General features: G+C 36.4%; 1 long non-coding RNA gene across 1 annotated transcript in view; it reads left to right on the top strand.

Annotated features, from left to right (window-relative positions):
- LOC122874640 overlaps window positions 1–22,315 on the top strand; it is a 101,638-nt gene extending 79,323 nt beyond the window's left edge. The window contains exon 6 of the long non-coding RNA XR_006377650.1: window positions 20,108–22,315. This is a non-coding gene — a long non-coding RNA (uncharacterized LOC122874640). The remainder of the gene's footprint in view (window positions 1–20,107) is intronic.
- The last annotated feature ends 261 nt before the right edge of the window (window positions 22,316–22,576 follow it).

The raw sequence follows: 22,576 nt of genomic DNA, 5'->3' as shown, positions 1-22,576 counted from the left end.
TTTCACTGGCTATATTCAGAGCATGTCTAAGACGACCACAGAAGCTTGTCTTGGGAGTCAAGAACTAGATGCAATGTCTTCTGCGATGGGATGGCCAACACAAATGGGCTGGCGCACCTATCCAATTAACACCCTGCCTGCCAATCCCTGTCAGGTCACACGCTGACTCCCATGGCATGCTCTACCTGTCTCTGCTGCTCTCAACACATGCCCAGCTCCAATATAGAATTAATGCCACTTTTCACCTGGTCACGCTGACATGCCATAGATTAGACTGGTGCAGCATGGAGATATGCTAGGCACTCCAAATGAGGGCACCTGGGGTTAAGATTTCAAATGCAGTGGGGCTATTGTTTTGCCACTCCTTTAATATTAATTAAACTCTGAGGTGAAAATGTTCTTTACCAAACTACAGCTTAATTCCTCCACAAGTGAACACCTGATAAGAGATTTTATTTAATGACCACCTGGATGTTACAACTTATCACACCAGTTAAGACCTTAATAAGACCAATAAGCTACTGGGGCTAAGTGGTTCTTTTGTATTGTACAATATGCATTTTTATACAATACCACAAAGGCAAAAATGATTTTTTAAAGTTAATTATTATTTTTTTGCTTTTGCTCTAATCCCTGAACACAACATAATGCAAATGATTAGTAGCCCTGTGGAAGAAACTGGAATATTGTGTAATATTTCGCAGAGATCTTGACAGCACATGACAGCAAATTTCTGCACATATTTTCGTATCTGTAGATTTATTTGTGTTTGCACGAATAGTCCATCTATGTAGAGTTCAGGAGGGTGAGTTTAACATAGTTAAAGAAGCTAGTAATAATCCTATATCTCATTAACTGTTTAGTCACCTTATGTGGTAGTGCAGTCAGATTTGCAAACGCAGCTGTTGTATATTGTAGCTTGCATAACATCTGTTGCACCCTAAGACAACAGAAATTAAGTTTTGTTAGTAGTTAATAAATACAGCTGAACAAACAAAAGTGCACCAAGCAGAGTACAGTGCAAACATGTACTTAGAGGGACAAGTATGGTCTACTTCCTGTTTGTGTCTTCTCTGCCAGGTCTTAGTCCTCTTTCATGTTGAACTAAAGCCTTATTCAGGTTCTAGTCGTATGTCTCTCAAAACACAAACTCTGCTGTCTACAGACAATGAGTACAGGCTGTTGCTTCCTCACAGCAATGTTACTGTGATCTCAAGTGCATTTAAACATGTTCTTGAGGATTAGGCCACATTCTTGGTCAGAAGTTCATAAATTAACGACAGAACGATTAAACAAAACCGTGGAGGACTCACATGTCTTGCTGACCAGCTGGTAATGTGCTGCTTACCTGAATTGGCCTGTAGTTTTATTGGAAACAAATGCAACTCATTCTCTAGTACAGGCTTTTATTTAATGCTGCAATAATAAAGTTATAGCCACCAATGGGAAGCAGAATTCCCAGACAAGCTGACAGAGACACACAATATATATATATCACCTTGTAAGTTGTTATGACTTACTTGTTTGCAAACATTTGCCTACTAAGACACCTTGCAAACATGGAGCAACATTGTCATCCCATTGCAGTCATGTTTCTGGCCACCAACAAATGTGAATCCAATATTAGATCTCCTCTTTGCTCTGTTTTGGTCTCCACCAACTCCTGAGAAAAATATCTGGGTCTTGCAAGATGTTTGACTTTCTGCACAGTGGGTTTATCAGTGGGTTCAGCAGGTAGCTGAAAACAGCTACCTGCTGCTGCTGTTGCATAGGTGTAGATGAGAGCTGTGAGACTCAACCACAAAGGAAATGTAGGCAATACAATCAAAACAATGAACTAAAAGAGGCTAAGCCTGGCTTATAGACCTGTGGATGATAATTCTCTGTGGGTTTGTCACTGAAACCAACCACTAGATTGTATTAGTAGTCATTTGATTCAATGTGAATATGAACACTATTGACTAATGGAAGTTTACACAGTATACAATATCTAGTCACATTATTATCTATACAAGGTGCTAAGGAGTATTAAAACACTTTCCTTACCTTCCATTTTTTAATTTCTCTTCCTTACTTTCCACAACATAGCGCTAAACATTGATTATTTTTACTGTTGATTAAAATGGGCCTTTTTCCACAACTTAAAAATCTGCAATAGAATAAAAAACTGAAGCTAACTTTGGATTCCTTCAAGGTTTCTCACTTCATGTTCTAGATAGTGCTAACTGTCAATGAGTACAGCATATAGTGTGCAAATACAGAACTATGTATCAGACACATAGATGATTTTGGTTCCCTAGGGTTGCCCAATACTCAGTTTTGCACTGTCCGGTCCAAATTATATTTCATTAATTCAACCTCTGCCAATATTTACCCTCACATGGGTGGGTGTTTGTTGCTTTCACAAGTTAAAAGCATTTTAATGTAACTAGAGCAGGAGTAATTTCTACCAATCACAAGTGACTATGTCACCCCATGCTGTGTGGGCTGTTTAAGGGCTTGCATCCATATAGCTTTTTTTTCTGGCAGAAAAGCACTGGCAGGCGCTGGGATGAAGCGCTTGTGCGATGAGAGTTAAAAAAACACTACCTTAACAGAGGGTTGACTACATAGCTAACAACAAGCTTACAACGCATAGGGTGATAAAAGCACAACACTGACCAGCAACATTCAGTGTCCGGCCGATCTGCTCCCACAAACAGGTTTCTGTTATGATAGTTTCTTTCTGATATATACAGCTCAAGATAGACAGACACGGCCAGAACAAGCTTCTCCTCCATTTTCTTGGTTACCAAGGTGACAAGTCCACCCTATCTAATATATAATTGGTAACTGACATCAGCGCCTTTCTGTTCAGAGATTTTCAACTAGAAGCGCTTGGAGCTGCAGCACGAAAAAGTCGGAGCGCTGGGTGCAGCACTTGTTGTCTAGGCTGCCGCATGCGCTCTCTCCTCATTGGGGACAATTGAAAAAAAGATGTTGTCGCTCAGAAAAAAACACTATGTAGACACAAGCCCTAAGAGTGTTGCACAAAGTTTTCAATAGGCTATGTTAATGTATCATGGAACATATGTGTTGTTTGTTTAATACTTCACAGAAAGCAAAACTCGCCCACTCATAAGTTTCTGTTAATAATATTAAATTCCAACCATCCATAAGTGACATCAAATCACAGTAAAAAGAAAATTTATTTTGCTCTGTAGTTTTAAATGTCAACAAAACAGAACAAATAAAAACTGTGGTCTTTGAAAGAAAAATCATCAAAATATATGTAAATCATCCAATTATCCAAACAACTCAACAATAGACCCATAGATAAAGCTGATTAGCACTACACTTAGATATAACCATTGTATATCTATGTTTCAGGGTTTAAACATTGATTGGCTGGCAGGTTAAAAAGGGTTAATTAAACCGCAGGTAACTAAAGAAAAAATACTGGGTTTACTCTTTCCTAGTCCAAAACATACAGTTCATACAAAGCAAAAAGTATTGCAGGAGCTAGTTTGATTAGAAAGGTTTTGTTTGTACAGTTGCCCCTGAATTTCTTCCCCTATATAGATATAGAAAAGTGTACAATGAGCATGTTCTGTCTGTTAAAGATGTGGTAACTTACTTTTTGCAATCAAATGCGCCAAAATAGCAAATAGCAATAGATGTGGCCATGTGGACACAAACAGTAATGCTTTAGCCATGCTAGTACCATGGTTCTAGGGATGGCAATGGTCTGTGAGTCGGTTGGTTGGTCAGTCCACCACATTGGTCTAGACTGAAATATAGATGAATTGCCATGAAATTTTGTACTGACATTCATGGTCCCCAGAGGATGAATCCTAATGAATTTGGTGATCCCCTGACTTTTCCTCTAATTGATAGTGCAGTCGAAGATAGACAGGAAAGGGGAAGAGAGTGTGAGGGGACGACATGCAGCAAAGGGCCAGATTAAAGAACATTTGGACAGAACATTTGGATCAAGTCATCAACAGTGTGTCAGTGTACAATATGTACAATAATAACATGTGACAGTTAAGTGAGTGTAACTAATTGCTGGTCACACTGTGTCACAACTGTCTCAAAGGACTGGTAATAACAATAACCCCAATATACAAAAAATATACAATACAGAATCAGAATCAGAAATACTTTATTGATCCCCGAGGGGAAACTCTTTTGTTACAGCAGCTCACTATCACGTCAGTGCACACAGGAGAAGTACTAAGCAAAAAATATAATACACTATAATACAGGTCAGATAAATGAAGCACCAAGTGGGTATAAGTATAAAATTAAAATAAGTGTAAAGTACAAAGTGGTTGATGATAAGTATGTACGGTATAATAATACAAGTAGTAAGTAATAGTGCATGAACTGTCAAGTTAAGTGTAGCCTATTAATATTATAATGAGACGGTGGATATTGCACAGTAGTAATAGAAGTATGAATAAATATCAATAAATAGGAAATTTTAAACATCTGAAAAGAGTATATTGCACAGCAGTATAAACACAGAATATTGCACAATTATGTCAAGTATTGCAGTTATGTTAATGATCCAATGTCCAGTTTAATGACTTAGGGTCATATAAATACAATACATACAAGCAGATGATCAGGATATACAAGCAGATAATCAGGATATCTTCCTGACTACAGTTTTTCAATCCAGCTTGGTTGTGTAAGTTTCAACAAACACTATAAGATGAAGCTGTTTTAAAGTATTATGTCAGTTGAAAAATTATTGGAAAAGAATTTGTAATCTTTTGACTTTCCAAAGTGGTATTAACCTTTTGAAAATACAAAATTTTCTATCTTCAACTAATGCTGTGATGGGAATAAAAATGAAGCTTCTCTAAGAAAAGATTTCTGATTTCTAACTTTTAGGACAGGTGCCACAAATGCACTTTGAAACTCAAAAAACTCCTCCTTGAAGAAGAGGATCAGAAGTAGCTAACTGCAAAGCAGAACATAAACCACCAAAATAAGCGTCCACTACAATTTTCCCAAAAGCTTGCAGTGTTTCTTAGTATCTTAGTGGGTCTTGTGATTACTACATTCAAAGCCAGTTGAATGAGTTTGCAGAATTAGGTTTGATTTTACAACAGACAGCATTCAACTGAATGGATATAAGTAAAGTGAATCAGCTCACACTCTGCAGATGATTTTACTGCCAGGACATTTTCTGTGGGGAAACTCACAACATGCTGGTTGCAGAGATCATTTTTACACAACCCACTCACCAGACAGTCCGCTGATATTGGACGATGTCTCAAAAACCCAGATTACGTTCCTTGACAGCATTTTTGAGCGTTCACTGCCAACGTTTTTCAAATGATTATTCCTAAAATAGCTGCTCATGACAAATACGGTATGGTTAAGGTTTGGTTAGGTTTAGGCAACTAAAACTACTTGGTTTAGGTTATGGAAAGACTGATCATGGCAAATAAACTATATAGTTAAGGGTAGACAACAAAAAGACATAGTTCTGGTCATCATTTAAACTCTTTTTCCTCATAATCCCACATTTGAATCATGGGGTTTTTAATGCAGTATCATCATTGTTTCCATTGCTTCACATATACAGCAAATAGGATTCTGTTGCAGTTGAGAGGAACTAAATATACTGTAGATTTAAATGAGGTTAGTTACAGTTTCATATTACAGTTTCATTCTATCCTTTGAATACTTCATTTTTGGATTTTACATTTCAATCCAACAGCTACTGCTTGTAGACTGCTACTGTTTATAAATCAAATGTTGCAGACTTTGCCATATAAGCCTTAAAAGTTCACCAAAATGACTTGATCCTTTCAAGGTACGAGGCCAATACATGCAATGGTAAATTAATAATTAATGAGATGATCAGCAACAATTTCTGTGGTGTATACCACTACTATAAAAAATTTCGGGCAAGACAGTGACAGTTGTATTTAACAAGCAAATGTTTAATTAATTTAATTTTACATATTAAAACTTGTTTTGTTAATGTTCATGTTAAAGCCAGTCACTGGAAAGCAGGTAAAGCAAGTAATCCTCAGCCCGAACCCCATCCCCCTAAAAATGCCTCAGGTGGTCCTCTGTGCAGATAACAGTTGGTAGAATTTGATACATGACTCCCTGTATGCATGTGTAAAAATTCAATAATACTAACTATGACTTTTTTCTCAGTCAACTTGAATAAGGGAAATATCATTAGGCCAGGTTTGCCAGAGATAAATTTTGCTATCTTGGGATGTTACAAACCATTAACATCAAGCAAAGACGTATCACTTTCCAGGACTGAGTATTGTATGTGAAAGGCTCCACTCACCTCAGTGGATCCCAGTGGATATTAAGCTAACAGTTCTGGATTCCAGTGGGCATCTTAGAAAAGAGATCCTCTTTAATACACTGTAAGTCAATGGCACAAATATGATCTGGGTGATGTGAAGCTTTTTAGAAGACTCAACCCAGCAGCTTTGTAGGAAGGAGTGCAGCTTGTCTACACTGCATGTAATTTGCAGATTCTTTACACTGTATTGTGTACACTGACAGGTTTGTGATTTGTTTGCACTTCATGGGTGTCTAATTGATTAAGATTAAAGGAGGATGGTTTGTCTGGCTGTTGAAGAACAGCCCTGGCTGATTTGTATTTGCTGTGCCCCGCTTTTTTAAGTGCAAGTAGACCCTCTAACTACACACCTAACATGAGCCAACACAGGCCACATGCTGGTCTGCATGCTGGTTCACATGCACCACATGACACAGCAGCTGAATAAAGCCATCACTTACTCACTAAACAACTGGGCTTGTGGCTTTGCGGTCTGTTCCAGGGAGCTTTACCATTTCCGTATATACTCAGGAACTCCGATTGATCATATTCTGCTCATACTGTTATTTACAAAACTGAAATGAATAGAAAAAAGTCAGCTTTTAAAGGCCGTCTTTATATATGGAATGTATTCATCCTTAAGATAATTCTTGTTTTTAAAAGGAAATCAGTCATAAGCAGAGATGAAATAATCTTTAGGTGGTGCATCAAAATTAAATGGAATACCTGTTTTTTTTATCATTAAAAAGTAAAAGTAATTGTATTTCTTGACAATATTCACATTTGCGGTTAGTGCTCTGTGATGTAATTATAATTGAATGGACAAAATCCCTGAAACTGTTACTTGTTTTAATTAAACCATAAATTTGAAAGGTAGAAATGAAGTGGGTTGAATAACAAAGGAAAATATTATGTCAAAGTCAGAGAAGAGGTTTTATTTTCCACTGCAGGCTGAAGCTAAACTACAAAGTACAAGAACTGAATCCTGTCCTACTTCACTTGCTTTGATAGTGGACCACCATGTTATAAATAATGTATTAAAGGATTTACAATGCAGAGAAAGAGAGCTGCTTATAGAAGAATGAAAGTTCCTTTATTAGTGAAAAAACATGTTAACTCTGTGCAGTCCAGACCCAATCTGAGTTATAAAAGACTTCATATATTTTCTTTTTGTATTGTCCAGGTTAAGAGAGTGTTTGGTTTCCTTTTTACAGTTTGTGGTAGCTTATTTTTCTGCCAAAAGGTGTTTGAGGCCTACTGGGACCACTTAAAAGTTTATGCAGAGCACTAGCCAAGTTGGACAAAAAAGCCTTGAAGTATACACACACTGGCCCCTTTCTCAGAACCTCTCAGCTCTGGCTAGGGGGAGTGTTGTTGGTTTATGAGAGGGAAAATAGCCCCAGCCTTCTGCAAAAGTGAAATGGGATTAAGGCCTTTGTTCGGCCCACAATGGTGAGAGGAATTAGCAATAGTTGTAGGCACTTAGAAGAGCTCTCACACAGAAGCTTATCCCAGATTTTGCACAATAATCATTTGAATATCAACAGTGTTTTGCAACTACAGCGCTAATGTATAAACCTTTCTCTTTTAGATATTGAAATCACCAAAAGGATTTTTACCAATGCCCACATCACAGATATTCGCACTCTTTATGAAGAATCATATTTTTGAGTATCATTGCGCTTCATGCAGAAAACCACATGGCATTTTAAAAGTAGTGAGGATAAGTTGATGTTTGGGACAGACATTTTTAACATTTAAATTAGTTATGATGCAAGCTTCCTATGTTTGTTTGTTGACTTGAAATGTCATTAAATCACATATGTGATTAAACAGTTAAAGGACTATGTCTTGTTGGATCCACTAGGTGTCCATTTTACAATCTTTCAGCATTACTACCTATTTATTGCAAAGGTTCATTGCAAATTTCCATCATTACTGCCCTATTTTTGCAACATTTCACAGCAAAATTCAATATAATGAACACTATCATGTAAATTCTATAGTAAACTTTCTGTTTGTTGACTTTATTGCTGACCGTCTATTCAAAACAATATAAAAATAAGTAGTAATATATTAAAGATATTATAAAGCAAAAGCTCAGGAGTGCAACATAATGTAGAAATTGAAGTGTGGGTTACATAACAAATAACATGTATATACATTCACAGTACTTTTCCTGCATCAGTATGAGCTTGATATAAAAGAGTGTTTTGGTCACATTAGTGTAGAAACACAGGACACCATACTCTGTTTGACTGCAGCATTAGACTTATCTGGGATCAGGCGGATCCACTGACAAGCATGATTCTCACAGAGGAGGAATAATTCAGAGCTTCTGCCTCAGTTGAGTCTCACAAGACTGGCCTCAAGAAGTGTGATGGCCTCAGCGTTTTTGCCCACACAGTGAAAACGTATTGTCCAAATCACAAAACATTGAGTGAGATCAGCAGACTTGTCAAGAGGCCCTGGCTTGAATATGAATGATGAGAGAAGAGCAGGGTGGTCCTAGTGCTGTTTTGGTGTTAGGCAGGTGAAAATAAGCTTAACTGTCCCCGCCAGCTGCCCATCGCTAAATCAGAAATAGGAGAGCAGAGAGTTTACCAAATTAAAAAAAGGAAAAACTTAGTTGTTTAGCACTTACATGTAAATTAACTCCAGTAACATGCAGAAATCATCTGCAGACATTGGTGTAATTGTCAAAATGTATTGAATTTCTCTGGCATGATTACAATATTTTAAGCCCCAACATAAAATGACAAAGACCACCTTTCTCTAATTTGATACTTCAGGTAAACTGCAAGCATTCATACTGAAATGAAAAGCCTGAAGGTGTTTTTTCAAAGTGAAGCCACGCATGTATTTTCTGTCAAAATGAAGAAATTAAGACATAACACCTCCCCTTCTTTCCTGTCCTTAACACATGCACGCACGCTAGTTTAATTCACTCGAGTGTCTGCATAGTTTCTGCATTCAACTGGATACAATGATGCACAAGATGAATAAAGTTATCTCTGCAGCTGAATGAGATGTTGCTGGTGGGAGGGAACAGGGAGGTTCCCTGTACGCCTGAGCTGAAAAGAGCTCAGCTTTGAGGGTCTGTGCTGCAAGGGTCAGGGCCCAGCTGCTTTTAGGGGTGAAAGGGACACCAGCGGGCTGGACTGACTCAAGAAACCTAACAAAACCAATCGTGTCAAATAAAGACATCCCAGATTGGACGTTGACAGATCCCTTGCCGAAGTTGCTGAACACACTTCACACATTCAAACTTTGCTCTGGTTTGTATCATGTGTCCCAGTCAGAGTCCCATTTCACTTGTTAAGAGTCTAATATATAAATCTTTATTTTTGTTTGTTTGTTTTGCTTTATTTTGTTTCGTTTTTTGGGTCTGAAATTCTTCTACACAGGTAGGATATATTTTTTAATCATTTCATGGTGCAGAATACTCAGATATTTGTTGTCATAAGGAAACCTCAAAACCAATTTATAGTCATCTTTGTTTTTAACTTTTTATTTAACTTTTTATTAGTTAGTCAGTTTCATTCTCTTAAAGATTTATATGGCCTTGTTCAACACTGAGATTTGATCTCAGATTTAGAGCATTATTATCAGATGGATAGGATGGTTTCTCATATATTGGAAATGTGTGTGATGTGTTGAAGTGTGTTTGTAAACCCTTGCACTGCTCTAAAAGTGCTTTGTTGATAGGTTTTTCTTTGGAATTGCTATGTTGGTGGTGCTTCTATTTGACTGTCATTTGAAGAAAAAAAAGACATTAGGCCTTCCCTGTCTGTGAGTTTACAGATTTCAAAGGGTGCAGAAATTCACTAAGTTTGAATTTGCGGGGGGTAAGTAGGATAATAATCAGGCCACATTATAAGGAATTGATGGTTCATTTTCCCTGTCAGCCAAAGATGTGCCGACCTGTGCAGATGGGGTTCAAAGCCAATTTCCATGTTAAAAACTCCACATGGTTCAGAAATCCCTCTGGCTGACTCTTGTTGATCAGAGTATGTGACAAGCCTGTCTTTTAAAACAGGTCTGCTCATGTAAATAGATGGAGGTGTACAAATGTACAACAAACAGTCTGGACAGGTTTGAGTGTAGTAATGGTGTTGTTTTCATGCATACCCAGAGGCAATGACATAAAGACAAAAGATATCTCTGGAGTTTGCTGTCAAAATGGAAAATATGGCCCATTATATGTGTCATACAGTAATTATACAAACTGTAAAAAGTAGTCCTTTTCATTTTTTTTTTTGTTTTATTCTCCCTTTCATCAAATGTGTGTCAAGTGTCATTACAAAGCTTTAATTCTTGCCAGAAAATCAGTTCAACCATTCATCATCAATTCACATTTAAATTCAATTTCCTTCAGGCTGCTTTTTATTTTTTTATTTTTTTTGCCTATGTGCCGAGTTTACTCAGAGACAGGAAGTCTGTGAGAAGAATAAAGAGATCACTGGGATGGGGGGAATTTGTTTGATGAGTTATGAGATGAACCAATTTAAAAAAGGAGAAAAATACATCTGCCAAGTATCATCTTTAGTATCCCGAGGAGCGAAACGTTTACGTCACTCTTTTTCTTGCTGTCTACTGCTGCCTGAATGCTGTGTGTTTGCACACATGCACAGACACATTCTTGTAGTGTGCAACGTGCAGGGAGGGACAATTTTACTTGTAAGTTCTGCACATAATTACCATGTCCCGGAATTGGATTTTTTTTGGGGGGGTGAAGCCATCTATCTTAATTGCAATCACATATACTTCAAGAAGAGAGGCAACTGGAGAACAGTCTCATTTTTTAGACTTTGTTCTTTGTTCACTGTTATCACACGACTCTGTGTAATGGTGTCTGTGCTATAAGCTGCTAGCCTGCGCCACTGTGCTGGATATATTATATCCATTGAAATGCCTGCTGGCTGCAGAGTATTAAGTATGGTGAAAACACAATCTTGGTGGGGTGTGTGACTAACAATAGATAGAGGCATGATGACTTATTAAACACAGCCAACCAGCAGCATGGCTTTTCTCATTACCTTTTTCAATTCCCAGCCTATAAAGCCTATGGGTCTGGTGACAAAACTCTTGCCATGTAATTCTCTCTCAGGCTACTTTCATCAGCCGATTTCGTGGAGAAATATGAAGCAGATTTTATCGTACTCTATAAATTCACAAAAGGCCCTCGAGTTGCCCCCATGGAAGACATACCTCATCTCAGTGATGTGCCACCACTATTGCTGATCCCAAGCATTTGATAACAGTACCTCTCCTTTTTAATGATTTGACAGGCATCAGACATGAGCCCTATAGACACAGCATTTTTAATACACTTTTCTTTGCTTGTTTACACCAACCTGCTCAGATGAAAGAACATATCTCTCATCTCTTTCTCGCTCAATAAGTGATATATATTAAAACCTACAGCAGCTTTCTGATTATATCAGTTGTGCACCTGTGAAACATACAAAAAGGTTTTGCAGTTGTCAAAATAGTGAACACTTTTAATTCTATAGCTTCGAGTACATTTGTTTTTATAGAGAGATTTTTTTTAAATCTTGACCACCCTGCCTGCTTCATTTCATCAACACACATATAAATTTCATCCAGAGTGCTCCAAAACTCTTTGTTCCTGCACAAATGGTTTCATTAATACACAGCACAGGTAAATAATAACAATTCACAGCTGTCAAGTCGGTTGTAAATAACAAAATGACATATTACACAAAGTACAAATTAGTTACTGGGGAACCAGAAGAAAATAAGTACTAATAAGACAGTTACTGTCATATATTGTTAGATTTTATGTTTGAATTTGCTTCTGTTTTACCCAGTTGTATTCACTTTCCTCTTATCTAATGCTCTCATGTGGTTTCTGGCACATTTGCAGTATCCTGGCATACAGCAGGGATTGTTTCCTTTGAAATGTTTTGACTATGGTGTCATTTTATAAAACTTTCATCATGCATGGGTACCTAATCAATTGAAATTCAGTTGCCTTAGCCCCAAGCTTGGGTGTAACTTAGACCAGCTTTCATCAGTTCAGCCTTTTAAAAATAGAAATCCTGCTATGATGAAATTTTCAGTTTGAAATGGATATTCAGCTTCTCCACTCTGCTGTAACTGTATTTAAAGTGAGAGCTATTTAGGCAGATAATTGTAAAGTTTTATACATAGTTTTTATTTACACAATTTACATAATTAGCACTATTCAGACTTGATTGTCATGATGGTTAAAATTAGTGGAGATGTTTGTGTTTTATAATATTTCTGTATACAAAGATTAATGCTTCATGTGTGTGTCAGTCTTAGCAGGTTACAAAGTCTGGTTTTGATCAGTGCATCTTGGAGTAACCCCCCCCCCCCAGTCCTAATTAGATTTCCTACATTATAATGTTTGATAATGCTTTAAGGTTTGGTCCCCTCTATCGAAACATTTCTGCAAATATTCCCTCCTGTTAACTCTTTGTGGGCCTGCGTTACATAATTATTTCATATTTGCTATCTTCACCTCCATAGGGAAATATTATCTGCAATAATCATTGTCATCATCATGATTCTCTTCGTGGTCTGTTGGTTCCAAATAAGAAATTTAGTTGTAAAGCAGCTTCATTTATTTTGCCTATTCATTTTTCGTCCTATCATATATCTAAATACAAATCTTCATTTTATAACTGACAGCTTATTACCTCTGAGCACATGCTGATAAATTTAATTCCAATGAGTTAGCTTCCATTTTCGGATCCCATTATCCACTAATGTGGCAGCAGCGTGTGGGAAGAGAAAACTTACAGGACAAGAATATATGTCTTTACATATAAATATTAATGTTTTTAGATGTGTATTATTATGATTATGATTGCTATTATTATTGTTATTGCTGTTATTATTATCAGTAGTAGTAGTAGTATAATGTATTGTTATATTTAACATGTGTTTATTTAAAATTAACATAATCCATTCTGGATTTATTTTATATCATGAGATAACAAAAATTTCTATTTTAATTTCAGGACATTAATTTTAAAAGTGTACAAGTTTCAAACACAAAAAGCTGTGATTTTTAAATGTATTGGTTTATTTTTTCACTGACTTTTATTGGGAGAGAGATGTTTTTCCTTCAATTAAATTGTAGCTGTGTGTGTAAAGTGAGACTTTTAGTGATGAGAGTGTTTTTTGGTTTGTATTTCAGTTCATTCAGAAACACAGGCCCCTTTCTAAACATATACCCTAAGAGAGCAGCATTATGCCACAGTTGGGTCTATTTTGGCGAAGTAAGGAAGTAAGTAAACAATTATTATTAGCTTTGATGTTGGCCTGAATAGCACTCAATTAACAATGTGGCTAATGAGCCCATTAAGGATGAAAGTGTTCTCAACAGGTATGAGAGGATACTGCTGTTTTTGGAGTCTCAATTCTAAGCATTGAATGCAGCATGAATAACGGTGCTCTATCTCAATCGCTTAAAAGGCCAAACCTCTACAGCCCACAGAGCAGAGTTAAATAAAGGTTTGCTTGCAATTGAAAAAAAAAATATAGATAGATAAATATTTCAAGCATAACAAATTTCAAAACAACAAGAAATAATCCTGGAATAGTAGGAGAACAGTAAGTTAAGTCATGCTAATATTGTGAATAAATAAATTCTCTTTTGATTTAAAATCTTATCTAAAATGCTTCATACAACACCAGAAAGCCCAAAATCAATTTGCGTATTTTTAAGATTTTAGCAAATTTTGCTTTAATTACATTTTAGTTAAAGTAAATATGAGCTTGCGTCAGTCTAATAGTAATTACTCCGCAGTACAAATAGGGCTTGTCTGTTGCAAAGAAAGAAAACTGAAAGAAAGAGAGACTGTGAGGATTTCTGCAGCCCCACCGTTTCCTCTGAAGGACTTCCCACTGAAGTGCACTGAAAGCCTCATGCGTGGATTATTTCGACATTATTTGCTGCTGGATTCTAAATGTTCTTGTTAACTAGCAACAACAATTCTTTTATACTGACGGTCTTGTTTGACTGTTTGTTTTATATCCAGAAAACTACTTTTTTTTCAAACTTGTTTTACAAAACTAAAAAGGACATTTAAAAAAAAAGTCACGAAATCATTTGCCCTCTTCAACAGTAAAAATGTGAACTTACAAAAATGATCTTCCATGTTGTGGCAACATTTTGAGATGCTATTTAATGTATGTGTGATGAGGGCAAATTTTTCTTTTTTATTCTCTGCTGTCGAGCAATAAACAAACTCCTTCAGCTAAATATTTAAATCAGCTTTTATTCATATGCAGGTGGAAAGCAAAATAATTTGTAAAAGAAAAAAAAACACACTGCAGAAAAAGGGCACAAATGGTATTTAAAAATAGTCACTGTGCAACAAGAAATGACAATAAGTAAAGAAAATGATATAACAGTATGTTGAATGAATTTATCTATTTGTAAAACCTGCTTGTCTGCAGAAGTTTCAGAATGTTATCAGTAGTTTCAGCTCAAGAATAGCTTGAGGTGTTTTGAGTGTAAATCCGTCTAAAGCTGCCAGCACTGACATACACAGCATATGCTAAATACAGATAAGAGTATTTTTAATAGATCTGCAAAAAGTCTCCCCACATAGCTCAATGGATGTGCTTTGAATGTAGTTGATAAGTTGGCTTAAGCTGAATGCTGTATCCCACTGCAACATTGTGCTACTGGGTGAGCCCATCACAAACTAGCCTTCCAATAAAGACCACTTCCAGGGGAGGGATTATAGAAAAGCCTTCGAGATCAGCTTCATGTCTTACTAGAGTTTCTGATTATAAATAGTGCTATGTTACAGGAAAGAAAACAGGCATTGCCAAGGATCATGTGGAAAAAATATCTTTAAGCCATTTATTTACCTACAATGTCAAACTAAAAGGAGTGGCGTGAGGGACGTTTTGATATTCTTCAGAATTTCCCTAAAAAATAATGTCATTCTCTTTGATTCAAAATTCTTCTAGTTTTGTTTGTTTACTATGTTTTTCTTAATTTAAATAAATTCATAAAGCACCAAAAACTTTCTTTTTTAATTGGAAAAATGCAGTGTGAAACTGTGAAAAAGAATCCAGCAGAAATAAGTTCCATAGTACAGCCATTATACTCACAAAGTTACTATGTGGTCAGACTCCTGTGTATTAATTTAAGTCTGCACTCCAAGTTGGGTGAACTCAGGTCATGAACTTTGCCTCTTATTATTTTAAATGTGAGGAGGGAATTCTGTTACTTCCAGTTGTATTTCTTTACAACAATTTGTCTCTTCGAAGTCAAATACAAAATTCAGAGTTAATCTCTCTGACATGATGAAATGATCCAGGTTTAAATTTAAAACTAGATAGATAGATAGATAGATAGATAGATAGATAGATAGATAGATAGATAGATAGATAGATAGATAGATAGATAGATAGATAGATAGATAGATAGATAGATAGATAGATAGATAGATAGATAGATAGATAGATAGATAGAAAGTTAGTGTTGACTGTCTTTGTTTCTTTTTAGCTCTCCTCAGGTCATCTGATTATATGGCTGAAGAAATGAGAGGGGCAGATAAGCCTCTTTTATGTTTCCAAGCCACTTAAAGAGCTGAAGCACCAGCTTCTGTTGCTACACTGCGAGGAAAGAAAACAAGTCATTTGTGTACAACAAAATGGCTCCTTTCTAAAATGTGTTACCTCAAAAGCTAAATATACTATGAGCTCTGGCTCGCAGCTTTGAAACAGTTCATAAATGTATTTTAGAAAGTGAGGTTCACTTTCATTGCAGTTAAAAATGACACAGTAATATTCAATAATACTAAATAAACTAAATAAAATTTTTATTCAGTATTTCTTTTCACTTTAACTCGTATTTGGATGTTTCAAACTGCTTTCATTATAATGAAATCTTTGGACAATTTTCTTGTATTATTTCTAAATTATGAACTACAGAGTAAATGTTTGAACATGTAGAATTTTTATTGGCTTGACTTTTCATGCGCAGCAAATAAAATAGAATCTAAGATTGTGTTTTATTCAGTAATATGGAAATGTCCTCAGTTCCAGCTATATGTCAAGGGGGCATCTCTTCTCTGCCTTCTTAATAAGGTGGTTCTGCAGGCCTCTACTGTAATATATTTCACCAATAAAGCAATTCCAAAGCCAGCCTGGCCTTTTGACCACCACTGAGAACGTGGAAAGCAGCAGGCTGCCTTTGCTAACTAGGCTTACTCTCTATTATTAGATACCTGTCCCCATGGCTTTTCAGAGGGGGGCTTAGCAGTTGATATTTTCATTTGGTCCTGCCAAGATGCGACACCCCCGCTTTAATCTTGTGTTTGACGTTAAGCGCTCTGTTCATGAAAAGTCTTGGTGAACTTCAACCTTAGGGTGGTGCTGTCATACAAAAATGATGTGGTGGGGGAGTGAAACTGGCTGGTCTATCCTTGACCTCTCCTATTGGCCTGCCAAAGTCTTTCCCCTGCCCTTCTTAATCAGGTGGAAGATAGTATATTCTCTGCATTTGCGTCTTTTATACTAACTGGCACAGATGTCCACCGATAAAGACATAGCAGAGGAATTTTAATGGAAGAGAGTGATGCAGCTCCGTATTTTTTAGTAGAAAAAAGAAAATCCTCAGAGGTCCATAAAGAAAAGAGTCAATAATAGAAATTCATCAAGAAATTAATTTGGAAAAGAATGCATGCTTCTCTTTGATACTTTCCCATTAATGAAAATCTCTGTGACATCATTCATTGACCAGGATAACTAAATCCAACGCTGTAGTGTTTGAAAAATATAGTTGATATGCAAGATTATTGGTCTGAATTGCAAACAGAGTTCAGTCCTGTTGTTGAGAGGCAATAGCTTTTTGCCATTTCATCTGAGCTGGAGAAGATCAGTATAAATTTGCAGGTTTGAAAAATATCAGAAGAAAGACACAGGCAAAGTAGGAGTAGACTAATGAATTTCTTATGATGGGTAACTACCCCTTCATTCAGCTGCAGGTATTGTGCGCTGCTTCCATGTTAGCATTTATCGTGATGTTGAGGACAAACAAGCCACTTCTCTGCAATCGTTAAGATGAGTTTCCCTACTGATTGATGTGTGGAATCAATTGCTCCCCATAGCATCCATGTCAGTCTATTACCACACTGCCTGGTAAATGATAGGCTGTTCTCCACAAGATTATAGAGCTCCGTCACAAAGCAACAAAGACTTGCTTCCCTGTGTCTGACCTGGTCTGCTATAATTGGGAGTAGCTACATTTTTACTCTGTAGGTAAACAGAAAAAAGTTATAATGTTGATGGAAGATGTCTTTATTAAAACAGTGATTTTTTATGCTGTAATGTGATAAATTATTAATATGATTGACTGAATGAAAATTGCATTTTTATTGCTGTGAGCCTGAAAACGAATGTGCATGTATTCACGATTTTACCTTCAAGAGTTTTGCTGGAAACTTGTTAAACTCATATAAATTTGAAACATTTTTCAGAGAGTTTGTTATATTTGCCTTGATGTTAAAAAAACTATTTCAGCAATCAGGATCACATTCAAAGCATATCTCTGATCAGAATTTGAGTCCATGCTTTCCAATGCAAACATATTTGAAGTCATCAAAACAACAGGTGTTTTCTCCTCGAAATACCCCTCTGTGTAACTGTCCTTTTTCTGTCATGTGAATACACCACAGCTCTCTTACTGCCAAGCTGACTACCATCCAACCCAGTAAGTGCCAGCAGCATTGCAACTCATTTAGTTTGTGGCCCAGAGATGTACCACACAGCCCTGATCCTGATTACACATGATCAAAGATGAGTTCTTCAGCAATTTGATTACATATTTGAGCTTGAATAAAATCGACATGCCCGCGTTTCTCTGGAATTGAATAGACGTTAGAGATTTATAATGGTTTAATACAACAATTGGCATTTTCTTCAGGTTGACCTCAATCATTGGAGTAGGACTACAGTATGTGCTGCATTTAATTACCTACAGTGAAATGTGATTAGCAGAAAATATGGTGCATATCAAGTGATTCCCTGCTCTAAGTAATATTATTCTGTATAGTTAGAGTTGGAAAAAGATGACATGGGAACTTCAGTCAAGACAAAAGGCATGAGCTAATGAGACTGGTTAGTGATTCAAATTTATGGAAATTTTATTAATTACAGACACCTATCTTTCATCTGTACCATTTGGTGGTGAAGTAATTAAAACCAACAATGACAGTCCCAGCAGTGGAAAAAGCAAACAAGATCAAAGAAAGCAGAGCAGTCAGGAGAAAGTCCTGTATATACTGAACTGGGCCTGGCCATGGGCAACAGGGCCTCATTAAAGTCAGACTGTGTTGATCATCAATTAACCTGCTTTGTCTGGCTTCTGATTTTAAACTTGCGTTACATCACTTTTCCTCTGCTTTTGAGTGATTAAGGTTTGTGCATAATGTTTAGCTGGAGTGCTGCCTTGTGTCATGGAGGGAAAACTTTTGATTGGTTGATTGAAAAGGATTGACCCAGTGGAGTTAAATACATAATATACATAAAACATCTTTAGGCTTGCATTATCAAAACCATCATCTGCTGTTGATCTTATTATTCTATGTAAAAAAAAAACTATGTAAATAGGAGGGAAATTAAAACTCTGCTTTTTTCCCTCCAATATACTCCAATAAACTTAGAATAAAAGCAAAGGCTGTTTGAGGCAAATTAAATTGTTACAACAAGATGATGTAACAGCTGATTACATTTGTTTCTGATTTGATTTCTGAGTTAAGTAGATGTAATCTTGCATTTAGTGGTGGAAACTATTTCAGACTGATAATACTGAATGTTCAGCAAACCTTTAATGTGTCTAATGTAACGTAATTCTTGGCATTGGTCTTATTTTAGCTGCATAAACTGCTTTGTGTGTTTAATTGTGCAAAGGTTAACGTCATCACATTTTCTTTTGCATTGTTGTTTCTATATGACATGTTTTCATTTAAGGCATGTCAAGTAATCATTTTGAACCTTATAATGGAAGATCTTTCTGTGTTAAAGTATGTAAAACAGAGCAAATATATGTTTAAAATACATTTTTCTTAACTGGGCGCAGAAAGTTCAGCAAAGGTTTGAAAATGTTCAGATCGACCACTGAAAGATATTTAAGTTGTTTAATAGACTCACACTCTGAAGGGAAGATGGCCACTCAAAGCAGAGGAATAGGTCACAAAATCTTGCTGCTGACTAAGAACCACCAGAAACCGTGTGATGTTTGGACAACTAATGGACGGCCAGTCTTAACTTTTATTATGAGCAGTGGAGTTCATATTTAAAATGAGAGATTAGCCGCTCATCACAATATTGGTGGATTATCAACTACCTGCAATGAAAGCAACCCCTGGCTCTGGGTCGATAAGAGTTTGACTGCATTTCGAATTAATTTTCCTCAGCTTAGAGAGCTGGACTCCTATCTTGTTATTGATCACAGCGTTAATCCATAACCAAGCTCATCCTTTCCCCATGGATCGAGCAGGAAAATATAAAACCATCACTGTGAAGGACTCTTGACTCCATATAAAAACTGGAACAGGCTTAGAAGTGATTAAGGTTCATTAATTAAGAATACGTTCCCAGACTATTGTTCATTTTTTATTGATTTGTATGTGTTTATTGTTCTTTTTACAATTTTATACCAACATTTATTCTGCTCTGTATTCCTTTGGTCTGGGTTGTGTTTATACATGACGACTGATTGATTTCCCCGACAGCAGAACACTTCACACATCAGCTGCTTTCTCTGTTTGTCTTTTCCAACAGAGGGACCTCCACTGTGGATGAAATTTAGCCCCGGCCTCTGACCTTTGGGTTCAGCGTTTGTCTCCAGTCCAGTGACCACAAACAGCTCCTGGATTGCTGTAAATGTCAGTGCAGCGGTGTCTCCGCCCTCTCCCCTGTGAACCATAGTGCTGCACTCAACCTGCACTAATAGGACACTTTCATGAGAGCTCCATTATCAGTTATGCTGTATTTAATATCTCAGATTTCCTCCTTATGATGCCTCTATGAAGTGAACGACGGTCATCAAACAAACAGCAATGAGGGTCTGTTTTTTTTTTTTTTTTTTTTTACACTTTTTTAAGCTTTCTTTTATTCAACTCTTCAAACCTTAAATTTGGTAGAACCTAGCTTGAGGCGCTTTATGTACTCCAAATATATGAATTATTTTAATCATTTACATTGTAGTTTGAATATTCAAGAGTTTAGATGCAGAGTTTTCAAAAATGTTGCCTAAAGAGTGCAGGATGGGCAGCTGGAAGTGACCCATTAGCACACAAAGCAGCTGGTACCATGTATCATAAGGCTCAGTTATAATAGATTGCAATTCATGTTCTGAAGACATTGGTTGTAATGCATCCCATTTTGAAGCACTTTGGCTCGCCCTTCCCCCACCCATAAACACACACGCTCCCATTCTCTCCTCTCTGGGCCTCCCGAGGTTGGTGTCTCTGCGTTAGGACTCTATTGTTGCCTACTGCTGGATAATGCCCTTATTAATTGTACCTCTTTGTAAGGTGTCAGCTGTAGCCTCAGATTGAGATGGATGGATCTCTGGAGCCTGCTCCCTGGCCCTCCACAGACGCTCTATCTCTGCACAACACACAGATGCAACAGTGAGTGCTGCCACACTATGACTAAAAGCTGAGATAAAACAGGCATTTTTAATTATTCCCAAAATAAAAAGAAACATGTTTCCAAACTGAAAAAGCCTATTTCTGTCATTGCTAAGGTGAACTAGCATGTGATGTGTTTTAATTATCTGAATATCTGAGCAATCCATAGCAGTGATGAAATATCTTTTTTTATTGATTATTTTAGTGAGTTGCAGAAATACTGGTTAATTAGGTAGATTGAAGCCTCCGTGAGATCAACAGCATTAACATCAAATCCTTTCCCTCTCATTAAAGGAAACAGAGTCAATTAAATTAATGCATATTAATCCCCACTGATGCTCATTTTAACTTTAAAAAAAGCATGGCAGTGTGGACTTCAGATTCATCCATTTAAAAAAATCCAGGTTTGATCTCTTTCTGCATCAACATTATACATTATACACATTTTGATAGCATTTCTCTGGAATCTTTGGATTCATTAACTGAATTGTAGGTAAGGAAATTACCTGTTGACATGATGACCATTTTTTTCTTTTTATTTATTAATGTTAGTTGGTTTCAGTTAGGGCCAGATAATAATTCAGTAATATAGTCTTGCAGTGTAATCGTATAGATAATGAAATTCTCAGAGCCATTATGGTTCACAGTTCTCGTGTCTAAATAAATTAAAAGTAAATTGGGAACAAACAGTATATTTTTCAAAATTATAGAATTTAATACATTTGCCTTAATGGGAAGAACATGAGTTTAATGTTAAAATGTGATTTTGAATATTTAAGTTAAAAAAAATGTAATACACCAAAATCAAGATAATGCTGTGATAATTATCGCAATATTAATTTTGACCATATCATCCCCTTCTAGCGTCTATTCCACTGATATTGAGCGTCTTAATTTTAGTTTGAATGTTCCCTGCTGTTAGCTCTCTTAACATGGCTTTATGAATGTCAGTGGATGCCACTTTAACCGACCCAGCCATCGTGGTCACACAGTTAACCAGGGTTGTTGAAGTTATAATAATGAGTTGATCCGAAGCCCCTCTGACAACATGTTTTGTAATAATTTCCCAGAACAAACCAGCTTATAGCAACATTTTCACAGAAAGGATCTTGCAGGGGCTTTGTGGAATTTCTAATCACTTGAACTAATTTTTTTAAAGAAAAAATGCTATTTCATTTATTCAATTTCTCAATTTGTATAATCTCACAAGAGTCCAGTGATTACTCTAGTTTCAATCTAGTGATCACTCTTTAAGTTTCAAACTGTCTTAATGCAGAAGAACTACACATCTTTCTATTTCCTGCCACTACTGTTACCTATGTGCTCTTGAGCAGGGCGACACTTGTATGCACAGCTCCAATCAAGTTGTCTTTATGTTATCCTACTCCTGAGCAAGTCTTCATTATCAATGTTCCAAAATTGCAAACGATATCTGCATATTTGAGAATTTAACAGAATGTTTTTTTCTGTTCTGTATATATGTACATATGTGTGTGTGTGTGTGTGTGTGTGTGTGTGTGTACATATATATATATATATATATAATATACGTGTGTGTGTGTGTATGTGTGTATGTAATTCTTTTAAAGCTCTTTATCCACAGTTCTTCTCTGAA

Source organism: Siniperca chuatsi, linkage group LG4 (genome assembly GCF_020085105.1).
Source record: "Siniperca chuatsi isolate FFG_IHB_CAS linkage group LG4, ASM2008510v1, whole genome shotgun sequence".
Lineage (NCBI taxonomy): Eukaryota > Metazoa > Chordata > Actinopteri > Centrarchiformes > Sinipercidae > Siniperca > Siniperca chuatsi.
This window is presented reverse-complemented; position numbering and strand designations above follow the sequence as displayed.